This window comes from Pongo abelii, chromosome 20, assembly GCF_028885655.2.
Source record: "Pongo abelii isolate AG06213 chromosome 20, NHGRI_mPonAbe1-v2.0_pri, whole genome shotgun sequence".
Classification (NCBI taxonomy): Eukaryota; Metazoa; Chordata; class Mammalia; order Primates; family Hominidae; genus Pongo; species Pongo abelii.
The window spans coordinates 41,700,990-41,724,711 of record NC_072005.2 but is presented as its reverse complement, the minus strand read 5'-3'; positions in this window follow the sequence as shown (position 1 = coordinate 41,724,711).

The following is a 23,722-nucleotide window of genomic DNA, read 5'->3' as shown; positions in this document are numbered from 1 at the left end:
TCTGCTTCGGTTCCCGGTGGAGGAGGAACTTCAGGGTGCCGGCTGGGCTGTGCGGACTCCTCTTCGGATCCGACGATGGATCCCACCGGGTGATGGGGAATGGGGTTGCAATGCAGTGAGGCGGGAAGGGTCTCGCTGGGGCACCGAAAGATCCCCGGGGCCGCAAGGCGTGCTGTCGGCGGAAAATGAACTGACCCACGAGCCCACTGCCTCCCTCCTTCCCGGGTGGAGCAGTGGCCCGCCTTCATCTCCAAGACCCAGGGGGGGCTCCGGCATCCCGACACTGCTTCCCCCGACACGTGCAAAGACAGAGAGAGGCGAGTCCGAGATGGAGCCCGTGTGACCACACGTGGCACCGACGTCCCCCAAGAGCAGATGGAGCCAGCGGGTGTCTTTGAGGCCGTAGGGGGCGATGGCGAGACGGACAGTGATGTCCAGCCGTGCGCCCGGGGGGCCACGGGAGACCTCCGCCACAAAGCTGAAGAAAAGCCAAGCGCACCTGGAAGCCTGCGAGACAGGGCCTGCGCCCGAATCCAAGCCACATTCAGGGAGCCTGCCAGAGGGGCCGAGAGGTTTCCACAAACTACACCCCACCCCCGCCCCGCCACCGGGTAGGTACCCCTGACGCCACCTCCCCTGCACCCAGCAAAACCCAGTCCCTTTGGCTCCCTGACATCCGTGGCAGCCAGAAGATTCAGTGCTACAAGGCTCTTTCCCCAGGAGGAGAGGAACCCGACGGCCCACAAGAACCAGAGAGGAAGTGCGGGTGGCATGCGACACCGCCTTTCCTAGAAGGCAAACGTCAAGAACCGTCGCCTTGCCTCCCGCTCTTCCGGGACCCACCACGCAGCCATCAGTTGGGCCACAGAGATCCAGAAAGCTTCCCTGTCCCAGACAGCTGTGGAAGCCCAGAGCTCCAGGATCACCACACCTGCCCAATCATGCCGAAAGAGGTTTGGAGAGGGAAACAATCATGACAGCGACCCCCAGGCAGTTTCTCCCAGATGAACTGGGAAGTCTTCTGGGTTGAAGACATTGAGCCGGACTGAGAAGCCCCTAGGCTTCTCAGAAACAAGGCAGGCAGGGCAAGAGGGAGGACAGAGCAGAGGCCAGAGCCCAGGCAGGATTGGCGGCAATGCCACCACCACGGCCATCCGGAGAGGAGTGCCAAACGGGTGACTTGGCCACGAAGGCCAGCGTTTGAGCCACAGCGATGCTTGCCCCATCCCGTTGCCGGCTTCCTTCTCCGTCCCTGTGTCGAGCTGTGGCTAGATTTCTCAATGAGGGCAAAGGGCGAGAGGAGTGAGAAGCGTCTTCTTCAACTGCTGTGGGCACCCTCCTGCGGGTGGACAACGAGCCCCTCTGAGGCCTTCGTCCTTGGCTGGGGTGTGGTCGTCTTGGTCCCAGCAAAGAGGCTGCTCAGGATGGGGAGGGGATGAAAACCCCTGCGGGTCCGACGCAGGTGCCCACGTTGCCCAGGCCTTCACAAACCCAAACTGGAACCGCCGGGAGAAAGACTGCCAACGGGCCACACGGCGCAGGCAGAGACCCGGGGAGAGGCTGACCACAAGAAAGGCTGACGTGCGAGAAACCACCCTCCGGTGCAAAGGGCACCTGTGTCCCAGCAAACACGCACGCACCTTCGGACAGAGATAGTAACAGAGAGCGACGGAAAGAGCGAGAAGGGAGAGAGAGAGAAATCAGAGAGAGATATAAGTGGGCACACAGAGACACACACACACAACCAAGCGCACACCGAAACGCACACAGACATACAGCAGGTAACACCCACTCCCGGGCAGCCCCTGAAGCCGCCGGGTTCTGCTCTCCGCGACTACGACCCACCGGTGAGAGAGCAGCCCAGGGGCACACGGGCAGACCTGTCCCCGACATCACAAGGGCACCACTTTTGGGGAGACTCACGGGCACACCGTCCGCTGGCGCCTGAGGCTGGGATCCCGCGCTGCCTCCCCGGCGCTCCGTCTGAGGTTTCTTCCTCCTGAGGCTTCTTCCTGCTGGTCGAGCCTCCGCGAATCCCGGCCTCCGGAGACCGTCCTGTTAACGCCCTGGCCAGGACTGGTCTCAGCCCCGACTCTGACGCACGATCACACAGGGCTCCTACTTCGCCCAGTCTCAGGGACCCACCCCCGGGCAACGGCGGTCATTGTGACCAAAGCGGCGGCTCGGGCCACGCGCATGCGCACTGGAGAGGCCGACTCGCCCCTCGCTCCGAGGAGTCAGGCTGCGGACCCTTTAAAAAATGGCGGCGACGCGGCAGGCTGCGGGGACTGGGGCGGCGGGGGCGGCGATGGCGGCGCACCCCGAGGCGGCGGGTGGGAAGAGGACTGCCAGAGGGGCCTGCGGGAGACCCAGGGTCGGACCCGTAGGAGTCCTGTCGTCAGGACCTCCTTGATCGCTCTTCTGCTTCGGTTCCCGGTGGAGGAGGAACTTCAGGGTGCCGGCTGGGCTGTGCGGACTCCTCTTCGGATCCGACGATGGATCCCACCGGGTGATGGGGAATGGGGTTGCAATGCAGTGAGGCGGGAAGGGTCTCGCTGGGGCACCGAAAGATCCCCGGGGCCGCAAGGCGTGCTGTCGGCGGAAAATGAACTGACCCACGAGCCCACTGCCTCCCTCCTTCCCGGGTGGAGCAGTGGCCCGCCTTCATCTCCAAGACCCAGGGGGGGCTCCGGCATCCCGACACTGCTTCCCCCGACACGTGCAAAGACAGAGAGAGGCGAGTCCGAGATGGAGCCAGTGTGACCACACGTGGCACCGACGTCCCCCAAGAGCAGATGGAGCCAGCGGGTGTCTTTGAGGCCGTAGGGGGCGATGGCGAGACGGACAGTGATGTCCAGCCGTGCGCCCGGGGGGCCACGGGAGACCTCCGCCACAAAGCTGAAGAAAAGCCAAGCGCACCTGAAAGCCTGCGAGACAGGGCCTGCGCCCGAATCCAAGCCACATTCAGGGAGCCTGCCAGAGGGGCCGAGAGGTTTCCACAAACTACACCCCACCCCCACCCCGCCACCGGGTAGGTACCCCTGACGCCACCTCCCCTGCACCCAGCAAAACCCAGTCCCTTTGGCTCCCTGACATCCGTGGCAGCCAGAAGATTCAGTGCTACAAGGCTCTTTCCCCAGGAGGAGAGGAACCCGACGGCCCACAAGAACCAGAGAGGAAGTGCGGGTGGCATGCGACACCGCCTTTCCTAGAAGGCAAATGTCAAGAACCGTCGCCTTGCCTCCCGCTCTTCCGGGACCCACCACGCAGCCATCAGTTGGGCCACAGAGATCCAGAAAGCTTCCCTGTCCCAGACAGCTGTGGAAGCCCAGAGCTCCAGGATCACCACACCTGCCCAATCGTGCCGAAAGAGGTTTGGAGAGGGAAACAATCATGACAGCGACCCCCAGGCAGTTTCTCCCAGATGGACTGGGAAGTCTTCTGGGTTGAAGACATTGAGCCGGACTGCGAAGCCCCTAGGCTTCTCAGAAACAAGGCAGGCAGGGCAAGAGGGAGGACAGAGCAGAGGCCAGAGCCCAGGCAGGATTGGCGGCAATGCCACCACCACGGCCATCCGGGGAGGAGTGCCAAACGGGTGACTTGGCCACGAAGGCCAGCGTTTGAGCCACAGAGATGCTTGCCCCATCCCGTTGCCGGCTTCCTTCTCCGTCCCTGTGTCGAGCTGTGGCTAGATTTCTCAATGAGGGCAAAGGGCGAGAGGAGTGAGAAGCGTCTTCTTCAACTGCTGTGGGCACCCTCCTGCGGGTGGACAATGAACCCCTCTGAGGCCTTCGTCCTTGGCTGGGGTGTGGTCGTCTTGGTCCCAGCAAAGAGGCTGCTCAGGATGGGGAGGGGATGAAAACCCCTGCGGGTCCGACGCAGGTGCCCACGTTGCCCAGGCCTTCACAAACCCAAACTGGAACCGCCGGGAGAAAGACTGCCAACGGGCCACACGGCGCAGGCAGAGACCCGGGCAGAGGCTGACCACAAGAAAGGCTGACGTGCGAGAAACCACCCTCCGGCGCAAAGGGCACCTGTGTCCCAGCAAACACGCACGCACCTTCGGACAGAGATAGTAACAGAGAGCGACGGAAAGAGCGAGAAGGGAGAGAGAGAGAAATCAGAGAGAGATATAAGTGGGCACACAGAGACACACACACACAACCAAGCGCACACCGAAACGCACACAGACATACAGCAGGTAACACCCACTCCCGGGCAGCCCCTGAAGCCGCCGGGTTCTGCTCTCCGCGACTACGACCCACCGGTGAGAGAGCAGCCCAGGGGCACACGGGCAGACCTGTCCCCGACATCACAAGGGCACCACTTTTGGGGAGACTCACGGGCACACCGTCCGCTGGCGCCTGAGGCTGGGATCCCGCGCTGCCTCCCCGGCGCTCCGTCTGAGGTTTCTTCCTCCTGAGGCTTCTTCCTGCTGGTCGAGCCTCCGCGAATCCCGGCCTCCGGAGACCGTCCTGTTAACGCCCTGGCCAGGACTGGTCTCAGCCCCGACTCTGACGCACGATCACACAGGGCTCCTACTTCGCCCAGTCTCAGGGACCCACCCCCGGGCAACGGCGGTCATTGTGACCAAAGCGGCGGCTCGGGCCACGCGCATGCGCACTGGAGAGGCCGACTCGCCCCTCGCTCCGAGGAGTCAGGCTGCGGACCCTTTAAAAAATGGCGGCGACGCGGCAGGCTGCGGGGACTGGGGCGGCGGGGGCGGCGATGGCGGCGCACCCCGAGGCGGCGGGTGGGAAGAGGACTGCCAGAGGGGCCTGCGGGAGACCCAGGGTCGGACCCGTAGGAGTCCTGTCGTCAGGACCTCCTTGATCGCTCTTCTGCTTCGGTTCCCGGTGGAGGAGGAACTTCAGGGTGCCGGCTGGGCTGTGCGGACTCCTCTTCGGATCCGACGATGGATCCCACCGGGTGATGGGGAATGGGGTTGCAATGCAGTGAGGCGGGAAGGGTCTCGCTGGGGCACCGAAAGATCCCCGGGGCCGCAAGGCGTGCTGTCGGCGGAAAATGAACTGACCCACGAGCCCACTGCCTCCCTCCTTCCCGGGTGGAGCAGTGGCCCGCCTTCATCTCCAAGACCCAGGGGGGGCTCCGGCATCCCGACACTGCTTCCCCCGACACGTGCAAAGACAGAGAGAGGCGAGTCCGAGATGGAGCCAGTGTGACCACACGTGGCACCGACGTCCCCCAAGAGCAGATGGAGCCAGCGGGTGTCTTTGAGGCCGTAGGGGGCGATGGCGAGACGGACAGTGATGTCCAGCCGTGCGCCCGGGGGGCCACGGGAGACCTCCGCCACAAAGCTGAAGAAAAGCCAAGCGCACCTGAAAGCCTGCGAGACAGGGCCTGCGCCCGAATCCAAGCCACATTCAGGGAGCCTGCCAGAGGGGCCGAGAGGTTTCCACAAACTACACCCCACCCCCACCCCGCCACCGGGTAGGTACCCCTGACGCCACCTCCCCTGCACCCAGCAAAACCCAGTCCCTTTGGCTCCCTGACATCCGTGGCAGCCAGAAGATTCAGTGCTACAAGGCTCTTTCCCCAGGAGGAGAGGAACCCGACGGCCCCCAAGAACCAGAGAGGAAGTGCGGGTGGCATGCGACACCGCCTTTCCTAGAAGGCAAACGTCAAGAACCGTCGCATTGCCTCCCGCTCTTCCGGGACCCACCACGCAGCCATCAGTTGGGCCACAGAGATCCAGAAAGCTTCCCTGTCCCAGACAGCTGTGGAAGCCCAGAGCTCCAGGATCACCACACCTGCCCAATCATGCCGAAAGAGGTTTGGAGAGGGAAACAATCATGACAGCGACCCCCAGGCAGTTTCTCCCAGATGGACTGGGAAGTCTTCTGGGTTGAAGACATTGAGCCGGACTGAGAAGCCCCTAGGCTTCTCAGAAACAAGGCAGGCAGGGCAAGAGGGAGGACAGAGCAGAGGCCAGAGCCCAGGCAGGATTGGCGGCAATGCCACCACCACGGCCATCCGGGGAGGAGTGCCAAACGGGTGACTTGGCCACGAAGGCCAGCGTTTGAGCCACAGAGATGCTTGCCCCATCCCGTTGCCGGCTTCCTTCTCCGTCCCTGTGTCGAGCTGTGGCTAGATTTCTCAATGAGGGCAAAGGGCGAGAGGAGTGAGAAGCGTCTTCTTCAACTGCTGTGGGCACCCTCCTGCGGGTGGACAACGAGCCCCTCTGAGGCCTTCGTCCTTGGCTGGGGTGTGGTCGTCTTGGTCCCAGCAAAGAGGCTGCTCAGGATGGGGAGGGGATGAAAACCCCTGCGGGTCCGACGCAGGTGCCCACGTTGCCCAGGCCTTCACAAACCCAAACTGGAACCGCCGGGAGAAAGACTGCCAACGGGCCACACGGCGCAGGCAGAGACCCGGGCAGAGGCTGACCACAAGAAAGGCTGACGTGCGAGAAACCACCCTCCGGCGCAAAGGGCACCTGTGTCCCAGCAAACACGCACGCACCTTCGGACAGAGATAGTAACAGAGAGCGACGGAAAGAGCGAGAAGGGAGAGAGAGAGAAATCAGAGAGAGATATAAGTGGGCACACAGAGACACACACACACAACCAAGCGCACACCGAAACGCACACAGACATACAGCAGGTAACACCCACTCCCGGGCAGCCCCTGAAGCCGCCGGGTTCTGCTCTCCGCGACTACGACCCACCGGTGAGAGAGCAGCCCAGGGGCACACGGGCAGACCTGTCCCCGACATCACAAGGGCACCACTTTTGGGGAGACTCACGGGCACACCGTCCGCTGGCGCCTGAGGCTGGGATCCCGCGCTGCCTCCCCGGCGCTCCGTCTGAGGTTTCTTCCTCCTGAGGCTTCTTCCTGCTGGTCGAGCCTCCGCGAATCCCGGCCTCCGGAGACCGTCCTGTTAACGCCCTGGCCAGGACTGGTCTCAGCCCCGACTCTGACGCACGATCACACAGGGCTCCTACTTCGCCCAGTCTCAGGGACCCACCCCCGGGCAACGGCGGTCATTGTGACCAAAGCGGCGGCTCGGGCCACGCGCATGCGCACTGGAGAGGCCGACTCGCCCCTCGCTCCGAGGAGTCAGGCTGCGGACCCTTTAAAAAATGGCGGCGACGCGGCAGGCTGCGGGGACTGGGGCGGCGGGGGCGGCGATGGCGGCGCACCCCGAGGCGGCGGGTGGGAAGAGGACTGCCAGAGGGGCCTGCGGGAGACCCAGGGTCGGACCCGTAGGAGTCCTGTCGTCAGGACCTCCTTGATCGCTCTTCTGCTTCGGTTCCCGGTGGAGGAGGAACTTCAGGGTGCCGGCTGGGCTGTGCGGACTCCTCTTCGGATCCGACGATGGATCCCACCGGGTGATGGGGAATGGGGTTGCAATGCAGTGAGGCGGGAAGGGTCTCGCTGGGGCACCGAAAGATCCCCGGGGCCGCAAGGCGTGCTGTCGGCGGAAAATGAACTGACCCACGAGCCCACTGCCTCCCTCCTTCCCGGGTGGAGCAGTGGCCCGCCTTCATCTCCAAGACCCAGGGGGGGCTCCGGCATCCCGACACTGCTTCCCCCGACACGTGCAAAGACAGAGAGAGGCGAGTCCGAAATGGAGCCAGTGTGACCACACGTGGCACCGACGTCCCCCAAGAGCAGATGGAGCCAGCGGGTGTCTTTGAGGCCGTAGGGGGCGATGGCGAGACGGACAGTGATGTCCAGCCGTGCGCCCGGGGGGCCACGGGAGACCTCCGCCACAAAGCTGAAGAAAAGCCAAGCGCACCTGAAAGCCTGCGAGACAGGGCCTGCGCCCGAATCCAAGCCACATTCAGGGAGCCTGCCAGAGGGGCCGAGAGGTTTCCACAAACTACACCCCACAACCACCCCGCCACCGGGTAGGTACCCCTGACGCCACCTCCCCTGCACCCAGCAAAACCCAGTCCCTTTGGCTCCCTGACATCCGTGGCAGCCAGAAGATTCAGTGCTACAAGGCTCTTTCCCCAGGAGGAGAGGAACCCGACGGCCCACAAGAACCAGAGAGGAAGTGCGGGTGGCATGCGACACCGCCTTTCCTAGAAGGCAAACGTCAAGAACCGTCGCCTTGCCTCCCGCTCTTCCGGGACCCACCACGCAGCCATCAGTTGGGCCACAGAGATCCAGAAAGCTTCCCTGTCCCAGACAGCTGTGGAAGCCCAGAGCTCCAGGATCACCACACCTGCCCAATCGTGCCGAAAGAGGTTTGGAGAGGGAAACAATCATGACAGCGACCCCCAGGCAGTTTCTCCCAGATGGACTGGGAAGTCTTCTGGGTTGAAGACATTGAGCCGGACTGAGAAGCCCCTAGGCTTCTCAGAAACAAGGCAGGCAGGGCAAGAGGGAGGACAGAGCAGAGGCCAGAGCCCAGGCAGGATTGGCGGCAATGCCACCACCACGGCCATCCGGGGAGGAGTGCCAAACGGGTGACTTGGCCACGAAGGCCAGCATTTGAGCCACAGAGATGCTTGCCCCATCCCGTTGCCGGCTTCCTTCTCCGTCCCTGTGTCGAGCTGTGGCTAGATTTCTCAATGAGGGCAAAGGGCGAGAGGAGTGAGAAGCGTCTTCTTCAACTGCTGTGGGCACCCTCCTGCGGGTGGACAATGAGCCCCTCTGAGGCCTTCGTCCTTGGCTGGGGTGTGGTCGTCTTGGTCCCAGCAAAGAGGCTGCTCAGGATGGGGAGGGGATGAAAACCCCTGCGGGTCCGACGCAGGTGCCCACGTTGCCCAGGCCTTCACAAACCCAAACTGGAACCGCCGGGAGAAAGACTGCCAACGGGCCACACGGCGCAGGCAGAGACCCGGGCAGAGGCTGACCACAAGAAAGGCTGACGTGCGAGAAACCACCCTCCGGCGCAAAGGGCACCTGTGTCCCAGCAAACACGCACGCACCTTCGGACAGAGATAGTAACAGAGAGCGACGGAAAGAGCGAGAAGGGAGAGAGAGAGAAATCAGAGAGAGATATAAGTGGGCACACAGAGACACACACACACAACCAAGCGCACACCGAAACGCACACAGACATACAGCAGGTAACACCCACTCCCGGGCAGCCCCTGAAGCCGCCGGGTTCTGCTCTCCGCGACTACGACCCACCGGTGAGAGAGCAGCCCAGGGGCACACGGGCAGACCTGTCCCCGACATCACAAGGGCACCACTTTTGGGGAGACTCACGGGCACACCGTCCGCTGGCGCCTGAGGCTGGGATCCCGCGCTGCCTCCCCGGCGCTCCGTCTGAGGTTTCTTCCTCCTGAGGCTTCTTCCTGCTGGTCGAGCCTCCGCGAATCCCGGCCTCCGGAGACCGTCCTGTTAACGCCCTGGCCAGGACTGGTCTCAGCCCCGACTCTGACGCACGATCACACAGGGCTCCTACTTCGCCCAGTCTCAGGGACCCACCCCCGGGCAACGGCGGTCATTGTGACCAAAGCGGCGGCTCGGGCCACGCGCATGCGCACTGGAGAGGCCGACTCGCCCCTCGCTCCGAGGAGTCAGGCTGCGGACCCTTTAAAAAATGGCGGCGACGCGGCAGGCTGCGGGGACTGGGGCGGCGGGGGCGGCGATGGCGGCGCACCCCGAGGCGGCGGGTGGGAAGAGGACTGCCAGAGGGGCCTGCGGGAGACCCAGGGTCGGACCCGTAGGAGTCCTGTCGTCAGGACCTCCTTGATCGCTCTTCTGCTTCGGTTCCCGGTGGAGGAGGAACTTCAGGGTGCCGGCTGGGCTGTGCGGACTCCTCTTCGGATCCGACGATGGATCCCACCGGGTGATGGGGAATGGGGTTGCAATGCAGTGAGGCGGGAAGGGTCTCGCTGGGGCACCGAAAGATCCCCGGGGCCGCAAGGCGTGCTGTCGGCGGAAAATGAACTGACCCACGAGCCCACTGCCTCCCTCCTTCCCGGGTGGAGCAGTGGCCCGCCTTCATCTCCAAGACCCAGGGGGGGCTCCGGCATCCCGACACTGCTTCCCCCGACACGTGCAAAGACAGAGAGAGGCGAGTCCGAGATGGAGCCAGTGTGACCACACGTGGCACCGACGTCCCCCAAGAGCAGATGGAGCCAGCGGGTGTCTTTGAGGCCGTAGGGGGCGATGGCGAGACGGACAGTGATGTCCAGCCGTGCGCCCGGGGGGCCACGGGAGACCTCCGCCACAAAGCTGAAGAAAAGCCAAGCGCACCTGAAAGCCTGCGAGACAGGGCCTGCGCCCGAATCCAAGCCACATTCAGGGAGCCTGCCAGAGGGGCCGAGAGGTTTCCACAAACTACACCCCACCCCCACCCCGCCACCGGGTAGGTACCCCTGACGCCACCTCCCCTGCACCCAGCAAAACCCAGTCCCTTTGGCTCCCTGACATCCGTGGCAGCCAGAAGATTCAGTGCTACAAGGCTCTTTCCCCAGGAGGAGAGGAACCCGACGGCCCACAAGAACAAGAGAGGAAGTGCGGGTGGCATGCGACACCGCCTTTCCTAGAAGGCAACCGTCAAGAACCGTCGCCTTGCCTCCCGCTCTTCCGGGACCCACCACGCAGCCATCAGTTGGGCCACAGAGATCCCGAAAGCTTCCCTGTCCCAGACAGCTGTGGAAGCCCAGAGCTCCAGGATCACCACACCTGCCCAATCATGCCGAAAGAGGTTTGGAGAGGGAAACAATCATGACAGCGACCCCCAGGCAGTTTCTCCCAGATGGACTGGGAAGTCTTCTGGGTTGAAGACATTGAGCCAGACTGAGAAGCCCCTAGGCTTCTCAGAAACAAGGCAGGCAGGGCAAGAGGGAGGACAGAGCAGAGGCCAGAGCCCAGGCAGGATTGGCGGCAATGCCACCACCACGGCCATCCGGGGAGGAGTGCCAAACGGGTGACTTGGCCACGAAGGCCAGCGTTTGAGCCACAGAGATGCTTGCCCCATCCCGTTGCCGGCTTCCTTCTCCGTCCCTGTGTCGAGCTGTGGCTAGATTTCTCAATGAGGGCAAAGGGCGAGAGGAGTGAGAAGCGTCTTCTTCAACTGCTGTGGGCACCCTCCTGCGGGTGGACAATGAGCCCCTCTGAGGCCTTCGTCCTTGGCTGGGGTGTGGTCGTCTTGGTCCCAGCAAAGAGGCTGCTCAGGATGGGGAGGGGATGAAAACCCCTGCGGGTCCGACGCAGGTGCCCACGTTGCCCAGGCCTTCACAAACCCAAACTGGAACCGCCGGGAGAAAGACTGCCAACGGGCCACACGGCGCAGGCAGAGACCCGGGCAGAGGCTGACCACAAGAAAGGCTGACGTGCGAGAAACCACCCTCCGGCGCAAAGGGCACCTGTGTCCCAGCAAACACGCACGCACCTTCGGACAGAGATAGTAACAGAGAGCGACGGAAAGAGCGAGAAGGGAGAGAGAGAGAAATCAGAGAGAGATATAAGTGGGCACACAGAGACACACACACACAACCAAGCGCACACCGAAACGCACACAGACATACAGCAGGTAACACCCACTCCCGGGCAGCCCCTGAAGCCGCCGGGTTCTGCTCTCCGCGACTACGACCCACCGGTGAGAGAGCAGCCCAGGGGCACACGGGCAGACCTGTCCCCGACATCACAAGGGCACCACTTTTGGGGAGACTCACGGGCACACCGTCCGCTGGCGCCTGAGGCTGGGATCCCGCGCTGCCTCCCCGGCGCTCCGTCTGAGGTTTCTTCCTCCTGAGGCTTCTTCCTGCTGGTCGAGCCTCCGCGAATCCCGGCCTCCGGAGACCGTCCTGTTAACGCCCTGGCCAGGACTGGTCTCAGCCCCGACTCTGACGCACGATCACACAGGGCTCCTACTTCGCCCAGTCTCAGGGACCCACCCCCGGGCAACGGCGGTCATTGTGACCAAAGCGGCGGCTCGGGCCACGCGCATGCGCACTGGAGAGGCCGACTCGCCCCTCGCTCCGAGGAGTCAGGCTGCGGACCCTTTAAAAAATGGCGGCGACGCGGCAGGCTGCGGGGACTGGGGCGGCGGGGGCGGCGATGGCGGCGCACCCCGAGGCGGCGGGTGGGAAGAGGACTGCCAGAGGGGCCTGCGGGAGACCCAGGGTCGGACCCGTAGGAGTCCTGTCGTCAGGACCTCCTTGATCGCTCTTCTGCTTCGGTTCCCGGTGGAGGAGGAACTTCAGGGTGCCGGCTGGGCTGTGCGGACTCCTCTTCGGATCCGACGATGGATCCCACCGGGTGATGGGGAATGGGGTTGCAATGCAGTGAGGCGGGAAGGGTCTCGCTGGGGCACCGAAAGATCCCCGGGGCCGCAAGGCGTGCTGTCGGCGGAAAATGAACTGACCCACGAGCCCACTGCCTCCCTCCTTCCCGGGTGGAGCAGTGGCCCGCCTTCATCTCCAAGACCCAGGGGGGGCTCCGGCATCCCGACACTGCTTCCCCCGACACGTGCAAAGACAGAGAGAGGCGAGTCCGAGATGGAGCCAGTGTGACCACACGTGGCACCGACGTCCCCCAAGAGCAGATGGAGCCAGCGGGTGTCTTTGAGGCCGTAGGGGGCGATGGCGAGACGGACAGTGATGTCCAGCCGTGCGCCCGGGGGGCCACGGGAGACCTCCGCCACAAAGCTGAAGAAAAGCCAAGCGCACCTGAAAGCCTGCGAGACAGGGCCTGCGCCCGAATCCAAGCCACATTCAGGGAGCCTGCCAGAGGGGCCGAGAGGTTTCCACAAACTACACCCCACCCCCACCCCGCCACCGGGTAGGTACCCCTGACGCCACCTCCCCTGCACCCAGCAAAACCCAGTCCCTTTGGCTCCCTGACATCCGTGGCAGCCAGAAGGTTCAGTGCTACAAGGCTCTTTCCCCAGGAGGAGAGGAACCCGACGGCCCACAAGAACCAGAGAGGAAGTGCGGGTGGCATGCGACACCGCCTTTCCTAGAAGGCAACCGTCAAGAACCGTCGCCTTGCCTCCCGCTCTTCCGGGACCCACCACGCAGCCATCAGTTGGGCCACAGAGATCCCGAAAGCTTCCCTGTCCCAGACAGCTGTGGAAGCCCAGAGCTCCAGGATCACCACACCTGCCCAATCATGCCGAAAGAGGTTTGGAGAGGGAAACAATCATGACAGCGACCCCCAGGCAGTTTCTCCCAGATGGACTGGGAAGTCTTCTGGGTTGAAGACATTGAGCCAGACTGAGAAGCCCCTAGGCTTCTCAGAAACAAGGCAGGCAGGGCAAGAGGGAGGACAGAGCAGAGGCCAGAGCCCAGGCAGGATTGGCGGCAATGCCACCACCACGGCCATCCGGGGAGGAGTGCCAAACGGGTGACTTGGCCACGAAGGCCAGCGTTTGAGCCACAGAGATGCTTGCCCCATCCCGTTGCCGGCTTCCTTCTCCGTCCCTGTGTCGAGCTGTGGCTAGATTTCTCAATGAGGGCAAAGGGCGAGAGGAGTGAGAAGCGTCTTCTTCAACTGCTGTGGGCACCCTCCTGCGGGTGGACAATGAGCCCCTCTGAGGCCTTCGTCCTTGGCTGGGGTGTGGTCGTCTTGGTCCCAGCAAAGAGGCTGCTCAGGATGGGGAGGGGATGAAAACCCCTGCGGGTCCGACGCAGGTGCCCACGTTGCCCAGGCCTTCACAAACCCAAACTGGAACCGCCGGGAGAAAGACTGCCAACGGGCCACACGGCGCAGGCAGAGACCCGGGCAGAGGCTGACCACAAGAAAGGCTGACGTGCGAGAAACCACCCTCCGGCGCAAAGGGCACCTGTGTCCCAGCAAACACGCACGCACCTTCGGACAGAGATAGTAACAGAGAGCGACGGAAAGAGCGAGAAGGGAGAGAGAGAGAAATCAGAGAGAGATATAAGTGGGCACACAGAGACACACACACACAACCAAGCGCACACCGAAACGCACACAGACATACAGCAGGTAACACCCACTCCCGGGCAGCCCCTGAAGCCGCCGGGTTCTGCTCTCCGCGACTACGACCCACCGGTGAGAGAGCAGCCCAGGGGCACACGGGCAGACCTGTCCCCGACATCACAAGGGCACCACTTTTGGGGAGACTCACGGGCACACCGTCCGCTGGCGCCTGAGGCTGGGATCCCGCGCTGCCTCCCCGGCGCTCCGTCTGAGGTTTCTTCCTCCTGAGGCTTCTTCCTGCTGGTCGAGCCTCCGCGAATCCCGGCCTCCGGAGACCGTCCTGTTAACGCCCTGGCCAGGACTGGTCTCAGCCCCGACTCTGACGCACGATCACACAGGGCTCCTACTTCGCCCAGTCTCAGGGACCCACCCCCGGGCAACGGCGGTCATTGTGACCAAAGCGGCGGCTCGGGCCACGCGCATGCGCACTGGAGAGGCCGACTCGCCCCTCGCTCCGAGGAGTCAGGCTGCGGACCCTTTAAAAAATGGCGGCGACGCGGCAGGCTGCGGGGACTGGGGCGGCGGGGGCGGCGATGGCGGCGCACCCCGAGGCGGCGGGTGGGAAGAGGACTGCCAGAGGGGCCTGCGGGAGACCCAGGGTCGGACCCGTAGGAGTCCTGTCGTCAGGACCTCCTTGATCGCTCTTCTGCTTCGGTTCCCGGTGGAGGAGGAACTTCAGGGTGCCGGCTGGGCTGTGCGGACTCCTCTTCGGATCCGACGATGGATCCCACCGGGTGATGGGGAATGGGGTTGCAATGCAGTGAGGCGGGAAGGGTCTCGCTGGGGCACCGAAAGATCCCCGGGGCCGCAAGGCGTGCTGTCGGCGGAAAATGAACTGACCCACGAGCCCACTGCCTCCCTCCTTCCCGGGTGGAGCAGTGGCCCGCCTTCATCTCCAAGACCCAGGGGGGGCTCCGGCATCCCGACACTGCTTCCCCCGACACGTGCAAAGACAGAGAGAGGCGAGTCCGAGATGGAGCCAGTGTGACCACACGTGGCACCGACGTCCCCCAAGAGCAGATGGAGCCAGCGGGTGTCTTTGAGGCCGTAGGGGGCGATGGCGAGACGGACAGTGATGTCCAGCCGTGCGCCCGGGGGGCCACGGGAGACCTCCGCCACAAAGCTGAAGAAAAGCCAAGCGCACCTGAAAGCCTGCGAGACAGGGCCTGCGCCCGAATCCAAGCCACATTCAGGGAGCCTGCCAGAGGGGCCGAGAGGTTTCCACAAACTACACCCCACCCCCACCCCGCCACCGGGTAGGTACCCCTGACGCCACCTCCCCTGCACCCAGCAAAACCCAGTCCCTTTGGCTCCCTGACATCCGTGGCAGCCAGAAGATTCAGTGCTACAAGGCTCTTTCCCCAGGAGGAGAGGAACCCGACGGCCCCCAAGAACCAGAGAGGAAGTGCGGGTGGCATGCGACACCGCCTTTCCTAGAAGGCAAACGTCAAGAACCGTCGCCTTGCCTCCCGCTCTTCCGGGACCCACCACGCAGCCATCAGTTGGGCCACAGAGATCCAGAAAGCTTCCCTGTCCCAGACAGCTGTGGAAGCCCAGAGCTCCAGGATCACCACACCTGCCCAATCATGCCGAAAGAGGTTTGGAGAGGGAAACAATCATGACAGCGACCCCCAGGCAGTTTCTCCCAGATGGACTGGGAAGTCTTCTGGGTTGAAGACATTGAGCCAGACTGAGAAGCCCCTAGGCTTCTCAGAAACAAGGCAGGCAGGGCAAGAGGGAGGACAGAGCAGAGGCCAGAGCCCAGGCAGGATTGGCGGCAATGCCACCACCACGGCCATCCGGGGAGGAGTGCCAAACGGGTGACTTGGCCACGAAGGCCAGCGTTTGAGCCACAGAGATGCTTGCCCCATCCCGTTGCCGGCTTCCTTCTCCGTCCCTGTGTCGAGCTGTGGCTAGATTTCTCAATGAGGGCAAAGGGCGAGAGGAGTGAGAAGCGTCTTCTTCAACTGCTGTGGGCACCCTCCTGCGGGTGGACAATGAGCCCCTCTGAGGCCTTCGTCCTTGGCTGGGGTGTGGTCGTCTTGGTCCCAGCAAAGAGGCTGCTCAGGATGGGGAGGGGATGAAAACCCCTGCGGGTCCGACGCAGGTGCCCACGTTGCCCAGGCCTTCACAAACCCAAACTGGAACCGCCGGGAGAAAGACTGCCAACGGGCCACACGGCGCAGGCAGAGACCCGGGCAGAGGCTGACCACAAGAAAGGCTGACGTGCGAGAAACCACCCTCCGGCGCAAAGGGCACCTGTGTCCCAGCAAACACGCACGCACCTTCGGACAGAGATAGTAACAGAGAGCGACGGAAAGAGCGAGAAGGGAGAGAGAGAGAAATCAGAGAGAGATATAAGTGGGCACACAGAGACACACACACACAACCAAGCGCACACCGAAACGCACACAGACATACAGCAGGTAACACCCACTCCCGGGCAGCCCCTGAAGCCGCCGGGTTCTGCTCTCCGCGACTACGACCCACCGGTGAGAGAGCAGCCCAGGGGCACACGGGCAGACCTGTCCCCGACATCACAAGGGCACCACTTTTGGGGAGACTCACGGGCACACCGTCCGCTGGCGCCTGAGGCTGGGATCCCGCGCTGCCTCCCCGGCGCTCCGTCTGAGGTTTCTTCCTCCTGAGGCTTCTTCCTGCTGGTCGAGCCTCCGCGAATCCCGGCCTCCGGAGACCGTCCTGTTAACGCCCTGGCCAGGACTGGTCTCAGCCCCGACTCTGACGCACGATCACACAGGGCTCCTACTTCGCCCAGTCTCAGGGACCCACCCCCGGGCAACGGCGGTCATTGTGACCAAAGCGGCGGCTCGGGCCACGCGCATGCGCACTGGAGAGGCCGACTCGCCCCTCGCTCCGAGGAGTCAGGCTGCGGACCCTTTAAAAAATGGCGGCGACGCGGCAGGCTGCGGGGACTGGGGCGGCGGGGGCGGCGATGGCGGCGCACCCCGAGGCGGCGGGTGGGAAGAGGACTGCCAGAGGGGCCTGCGGGAGACCCAGGGTCGGACCCGTAGGAGTCCTGTCGTCAGGACCTCCTTGATCGCTCTTCTGCTTCGGTTCCCGGTGGAGGAGGAACTTCAGGGTGCCGGCTGGGCTGTGCGGACTCCTCTTCGGATCCGACGATGGATCCCACCGGGTGATGGGGAATGGGGTTGCAATGCAGTGAGGCGGGAAGGGTCTCACTGGGGCACCGAAAGATCCCCGGGGCCGCAAGGCGTGCTGTCGGCGGAAAATGAACTGACCCACGAGCCCACTGCCTCCCTCCTTCCCGGGTGGAGCAGTGGCCCGCCTTCATCTCCAAGACCCAGGGGGGGCTCCGGCATCCCGACACTGCTTCCCCCGACACGTGCAAAGACAGAGAGAGGCGAGTCCGAGATGGAGCCAGTGTGACCACACGTGGCACCGACGTCCCCCAAGAGCAGATGGAGCCAGCGGGTGTCTTTGAGGCCGTAGGGGGCGATGGCGAGACGGACAGTGATGTCCAGCCGTGCGCCCGGGGGGCCACGGGAGACCTCCGCCACAAAGCTGAAGAAAAGCCAAGCGCACCTGAAAGCCTGCGAGACAGGGCCTGCGCCCGAATCCAAGCCACATTCAGGGAGCCTGCCAGAGGGGCCGAGAGGTTTCCACAAACTACACCCCACCCCCACCCCGCCACCGGGTAGGTACCCCTGACGCCACCTCCCCTGCACCCAGCAAAACCCAGTCCCTTTGGCTCCCTGACATCCGTGGCAGCCAGAAGGTTCAGTGCTACAAGGCTCTTTCCCCAGGAGGAGAGGAACCCGACGGCCCACAAGAACCAGAGAGGAAGTGCGGGTGGCATGCGACACCGCCTTTCCTAGAAGGCAAACGTCAAGAACCGTCGCCTTGCCTCCCGCTCTTCCGGGACCCACCACGCAGCCATCAGTTGGGCCACAGAGATCCCGAAAGCTTCCCTGTCCCAGACAGCTGTGGAAGCCCAGAGCTCCAGGATCACCACACCTGCCCAATCATGCCGAAAGAGGTTTGGAGAGGGAAACAATCATGACAGCGACCCCCAGGCAGTTTCTCCCAGATGGACTGGGAAGTCTTCTGGGTTGAAGACATTGAGCCGGACTGAGAAGCCCCTAGGCTTCTCAGAAACAAGGCAGGGAGGGCAAGAGGGAGGACAGAGCAGAGGCCAGAGCCCAGGCAGGATTGGCGGCAATGCCACCACCACGGCCATCCGGGGAGGAGTGCCAAACGGGTGACTTGGCCACGAAGGCCAGCGTTTGAGCCACAGAGATGCTTGCCCCATCCCGTTGCCGGCTTCCTTCTCCGTCCCTGTGTCGAGCTGTGGCTAGATTTCTCAATGAGGGCAAAGGGCGAGAGGAGTGAGAAGCGTCTTCTTCAACTGCTGTGGGCACCCTCCTGCGGGTGGACAATGAGCCCCTCTGAGGCCTTCGTCCTTGGCTGGGGTGTGGTCGTCTTGGTCCCAGCAAAGAGGCTGCTCAGGATGGGGAGGGGATGAAAACCCCTGCGGGTCCGACGCAGGTGCCCACGTTGCCCAGGCCTTCACAAACCCAAACTGGAACCGCCGGGAGAAAGACTGCCAACGGGCCACACGGCGCAGGCAGAGACCCGGGCAGAGGCTGACCACAAGAAAGGCTGACGTGCGAGAAACCACCCTCCGGCGCAAAGGGCACCTGTGTCCCAGCAAACACGCACGCACCTTCGGACAGAGATAGTAACAGAGAGCGACGGAAAGAGCGAGAAGGGAGAGAGAGAGAAATCAGAGAGAGATATAAGTGGGCACACAGAGACACACACACACAACCAAGCGCACACCGAAACGCACACAGACATACAGCAGGTAACACCCACTCCCGGGCAGCCCCTGAAGCCGCCGGGTTCTGCTCTCCGCGACTACGACCCACCGGTGAGAGAGCAGCCCAGGGGCACACGGGCAGACCTGTCCCCGACATCACAAGGGCACCACTTTTGGGGAGACTCACGGGCACACCGTCCGCTGGCGCCTGAGGCTGGGATCCCGCGCTGCCTCCCCGGCGCTCCGTCTGAGGTTTCTTCCTCCTGAGGCTTCTTCCTGCTGGTCGAGCCTCCGCGAATCCCGGCCTCCGGAGACCGTCCTGTTAACGCCCTGGCCAGGACTGGTCTCAGCCCCGACTCTGACGCACGATCACACAGGGCTCCTACTTCGCCCAGTCTCAGGGACCCACCCCCGGGCAACGGCGGTCATTGTGACCAAAGCGGCGGCTCGGGCCACGCGCATGCGCACTGGAGAGGCCGACTCGCCCCTCGCTCCGAGGAGTCAGGCTGCGGACCCTTTAAAAAATGGCGGCGACGCGGCAGGCTGCGGGGACTGGGGCGGCGGGGGCGGCGATGGCGGCGCACCCCGAGGCGGCGGGTGGGAAGAGGACTGCCAGAGGGGCCTGCGGGAGACCCAGGGTCGGACCCGTAGGAGTCCTGTCGTCAGGACCTCCTTGATCGCTCTTCTGCTTCGGTTCCCGGTGGAGGAGGAACTTCAGGGTGCCGGCTGGGCTGTGCGGACTCCTCTTCGGATCCGACGATGGATCCCACCGGGTGATGGGGAATGGGGTTGCAATGCAGTGAGGCGGGAAGGGTCTCGCTGGGGCACCGAAAGATCCCCGGGGCCGCAAGGCGTGCTGTCGGCGGAAAATGAACTGACCCACGAGCCCACTGCCTCCCTCCTTCCCGGGTGGAGCAGTGGCCCGCCTTCATCTCCAAGACCCAGGGGGGGCTCCGGCATCCCGACACTGCTTCCCCCGACACGTGCAAAGACAGAGAGAGGCGAGTCCGAGATGGAGCCCGTGTGACCACACGTGGCACCGACGTCCCCCAAGAGCAGATGGAGCCAGCGGGTGTCTTTGAGGCCGTAGGGGGCGATGGCGAGACGGACAGTGATGTCCAGCCGTGCGCCCGGGGGGCCACGGGAGACCTCCGCCACAAAGCTGAAGAAAAGCCAAGCGCACCTGGAAGCCTGCGAGACAGGGCCTGCGCCCGAATCCAAGCCACATTCAGGGAGCCTGCCAGAGGGGCCGAGAGGTTTCCACAAACTACACCCCACCCCCGCCCCGCCACCGGGTAGGTACCCCTGACGCCACCTCCCCTGCACCCAGCAAAACCCAGTCCCTTTGGCTCCCTGACATCCGTGGCAGCCAGAAGATTCAGTGCTACAAGGCTCTTTCCCCAGGAGGAGAGGAACCCGACGGCCCACAAGAACCAGAGAGGAAGTGCGGGTGGCATGCGACACCGCCTTTCCTAGAAGGCAAATGTCAAGAACCGTCGCCTTGCCTCCCGCTCTTCCGGGACCCACCACGCAGCCATCAGTTGGGCCACAGAGATCCAGAAAGCTTCCCTGTCCCAGACAGCTGTGGAAGCCCAGAGCTCCAGGATCACCACACCTGCCCAATCATGCCGAAAGAGGTTTGGAGAGGGAAACAATCATGACAGCGACCCCCAGGCAGTTTCTCCCAGATGGACTGGGAAGTCTTCTGGGTTGAAGACATTGAGCCGGACTGAGAAGCCCCTAGGCTTCTCAGAAACAAGGCAGGCAGGGCAAGAGGGAGGACAGAGCAGAGGCCAGAGCCCAGGCAGGATTGGCGGCAATGCCACCACCACGGCCATCCGGGGAGGAGTGCCAAACGGGTGACTTGGCCACGAAGGCCAGCGTTTGAGCCACAGCGATGCTTGCCCCATCCCGTTGCCGGCTTCCTTCTCCGTCCCTGTGTCGAGCTGTGGCTAGATTTCTCAATGAGGGCAAAGGGCGAGAGGAGTGAGAAGCGTCTTCTTCAACTGCTGTGGGCACCCTCCTGCGGGTGGACAACGAGCCCCTCTGAGGCCTTCGTCCTTGGCTGGGGTGTGGTCGTCTTGGTCCCAGCAAAGAGGCTGCTCAGGATCGGGAGGGGATGAAAACCCCTGCGGGTCCGACGCAGGTGCCCACGTTGCCCAGGCCTTCACAAACCCAAACTGGAACCGCCGGGAGAAAGACTGCCAACGGGCCACACGGCGCAGGCAGAGACCCGGGGAGAGGCTGACGACAAGAAAGGCTGACGTGCGAGAAACCACCCTCCGGCGCAAAGGGCACCTGTGTCCCAGCAAACACGCACGCACCTTCGGACAGAGATAGTAACAGAGAGCGACGGAAAGAGCGAGAAGGGAGAGAGAGAGAAATCAGAGAGAGATATAAGTGGGCACACAGAGACACACACACACAACCAAGCGCACACCGAAACGCACACAGACATACAGCAGGTAACACCCACTCCCGGGCAGCCCCTGAAGCCGCCGGGTTCTGCTCTCCGCGACTACGACCCACCGGTGAGAGAGCAGCCCAGGGGCACACGGGCAGACCTGTCCCCGACATCACAAGGGCACCACTTTTGGGGAGACTCACGGGCACACCGTCCGCTGGCGCCTGAGGCTGGGATCCCGCGCTGCCTCCCCGGCGCTCCGTCTGAGGTTTCTTCCTCCTGAGGCTTCTTCCTGCTGGTCGAGCCTCCGCGAATCCCGGCCTCCGGAGACCGTCCTGTTAACGCCCTGGCCAGGACTGGTCTCAGCCCCGACTCTGACGCACGATCACACAGGGCTCCTACTTCGCCCAGTCTCAGGGACCCACCCCCGGGCAACGGCGGTCATTGTGACCAAAGCGGCGGCTCTGGCCACGCGCATGCGCACTGGAGAGGCCGACTCGCCCCTCGCTCCGAGGAGTCAGGCTGCGGACCCTTTAAAAAATGGCGGCGACGCGGCAGGCTGCGGGGACTGGGGCGGCGGGGGCGGCGATGGCGGCGCACCCCGAGGCGGCGGGTGGGAAGAGGACTGCCAGAGGGGCCTGCGGGAGACCCAGGGTCGGACCCGTAGGAGTCCTGTCGTCAGGACCTCCTTGATCGCTCTTCTGCTTCGGTTCCCGGTGGAGGAGGAACTTCAGGGTGCCGGCTGGGCTGTGCGGACTCCTCTTCGGATCCGACGATGGATCCCACCGGGTGATGGGGAATGGGGTTGCAATGCAGTGAGGCGGGAAGGGTCTCACTGGGGCACCGAAAGATCCCCGGGGCCGCAAGGCGTGCTGTCGGCGGAAAATGAACTGACCCACGAGCCCACTGCCTCCCTCCTTCCCGGGTGGAGCAGTGGCCCGCCTTCATCTCCAAGACCCAGGGGGGGCTCCGGCATCCCGACACTGCTTCCCCCGACACGTGCAAAGACAGAGAGAGGCGAGTCCGAGATGGAGCCAGTGTGACCACACGTGGCACCGACGTCCCCCAAGAGCAGATGGAGCCAGCGGGTGTCTTTGAGGCCGTAGGGGGCGATGGCGAGACGGACAGTGATGTCCAGCCGTGCGCCCGGGGGGCCACGGGAGACCTCCGCCACAAAGCTGAAGAAAAGCCAAGCGCACCTGAAAGCCTGCGAGACAGGGCCTGCGCCCGAATCCAAGCCACATTCAGGGAGCCTGCCAGAGGGGCCGAGAGGTTTCCACAAACTACACCCCACCCCCACCCCGCCACCGGGTAGGTACCCCTGACGCCACCTCCCCTGCACCCAGCAAAACCCAGTCCCTTTGGCTCCCTGACATCCGTGGCAGCCAGAAGGTTCAGTGCTACAAGGCTCTTTCCCCAGGAGGAGAGGAACCCGACGGCCCACAAGAACCAGAGAGGAAGTGCGGGTGGCATGCGACACCGCCTTTCCTAGAAGGCAAACGTCAAGAACCGTCGCCTTGCCTCCCGCTCTTCCGGGACCCACCACGCAGCCATCAGTTGGGCCACAGAGATCCCGAAAGCTTCCCTGTCCCAGACAGCTGTGGAAGCCCAGAGCTCCAGGATCACCACACCTGCCCAATCATGCCGAAAGAGGTTTGGAGAGGGAAACAATCATGACAGCGACCCCCAGGCAGTTTCTCCCAGATGGACTGGGAAGTCTTCTGGGTTGAAGACATTGAGCCGGACTGAGAAGCCCCTAGGCTTCTCAGAAACAAGGCAGGGAGGGCAAGAGGGAGGACAGAGCAGAGGCCAGAGCCCAGGCAGGATTGGCGGCAATGCCACCACCACGGCCATCCGGGGAGGAGTGCCAAACGGGTGACTTGGCCACGAAGGCCAGCGTTTGAGCCACAGAGATGCTTGCCCCATCCCGTTGCCGGCTTCCTTCTCCGTCCCTGTGTCGAGCTGTGGCTAGATTTCTCAATGAGGGCAAAGGGCGAGAGGAGTGAGAAGCGTCTTCTTCAACTGCTGTGGGCACCCTCCTGCGGGTGGACAATGAGCCCCTCTGAGGCCTTCGTCCTTGGCTGGGGTGTGGTCGTCTTGGTCCCAGCAAAGAGGCTGCTCAGGATGGGGAGGGGATGAAAACCCCTGCGGGTCCGACGCAGGTGCCCACGTTGCCCAGGCCTTCACAAACCCAAACTGGAACCGCCGGGAGAAAGACTGCCAACGGGCCACACGGCGCAGGCAGAGACCCGGGCAGAGGCTGACCACAAGAAAGGCTGACGTGCGAGAAACCACCCTCCGGCGCAAAGGGCACCTGTGTCCCAGCAAACACGCACGCACCTTCGGACAGAGATAGTAACAGAGAGCGACGGAAAGAGCGAGAAGGGAGAGAGAGAGAAATCAGAGAGAGATATAAGTGGGCACACAGAGACACACACACACAACCAAGCGCACACCGAAACGCACACAGACATACAGCAGGTAACACCCACTCCCGGGCAGCCCCTGAAGCCGCCGGGTTCTGCTCTCCGCGACTACGACCCACCGGTGAGAGAGCAGCCCAGGGGCACACGGGCAGACCTGTCCCCGACATCACAAGGGCACCACTTTTGGGGAGACTCACGGGCACACCGTCCGCTGGC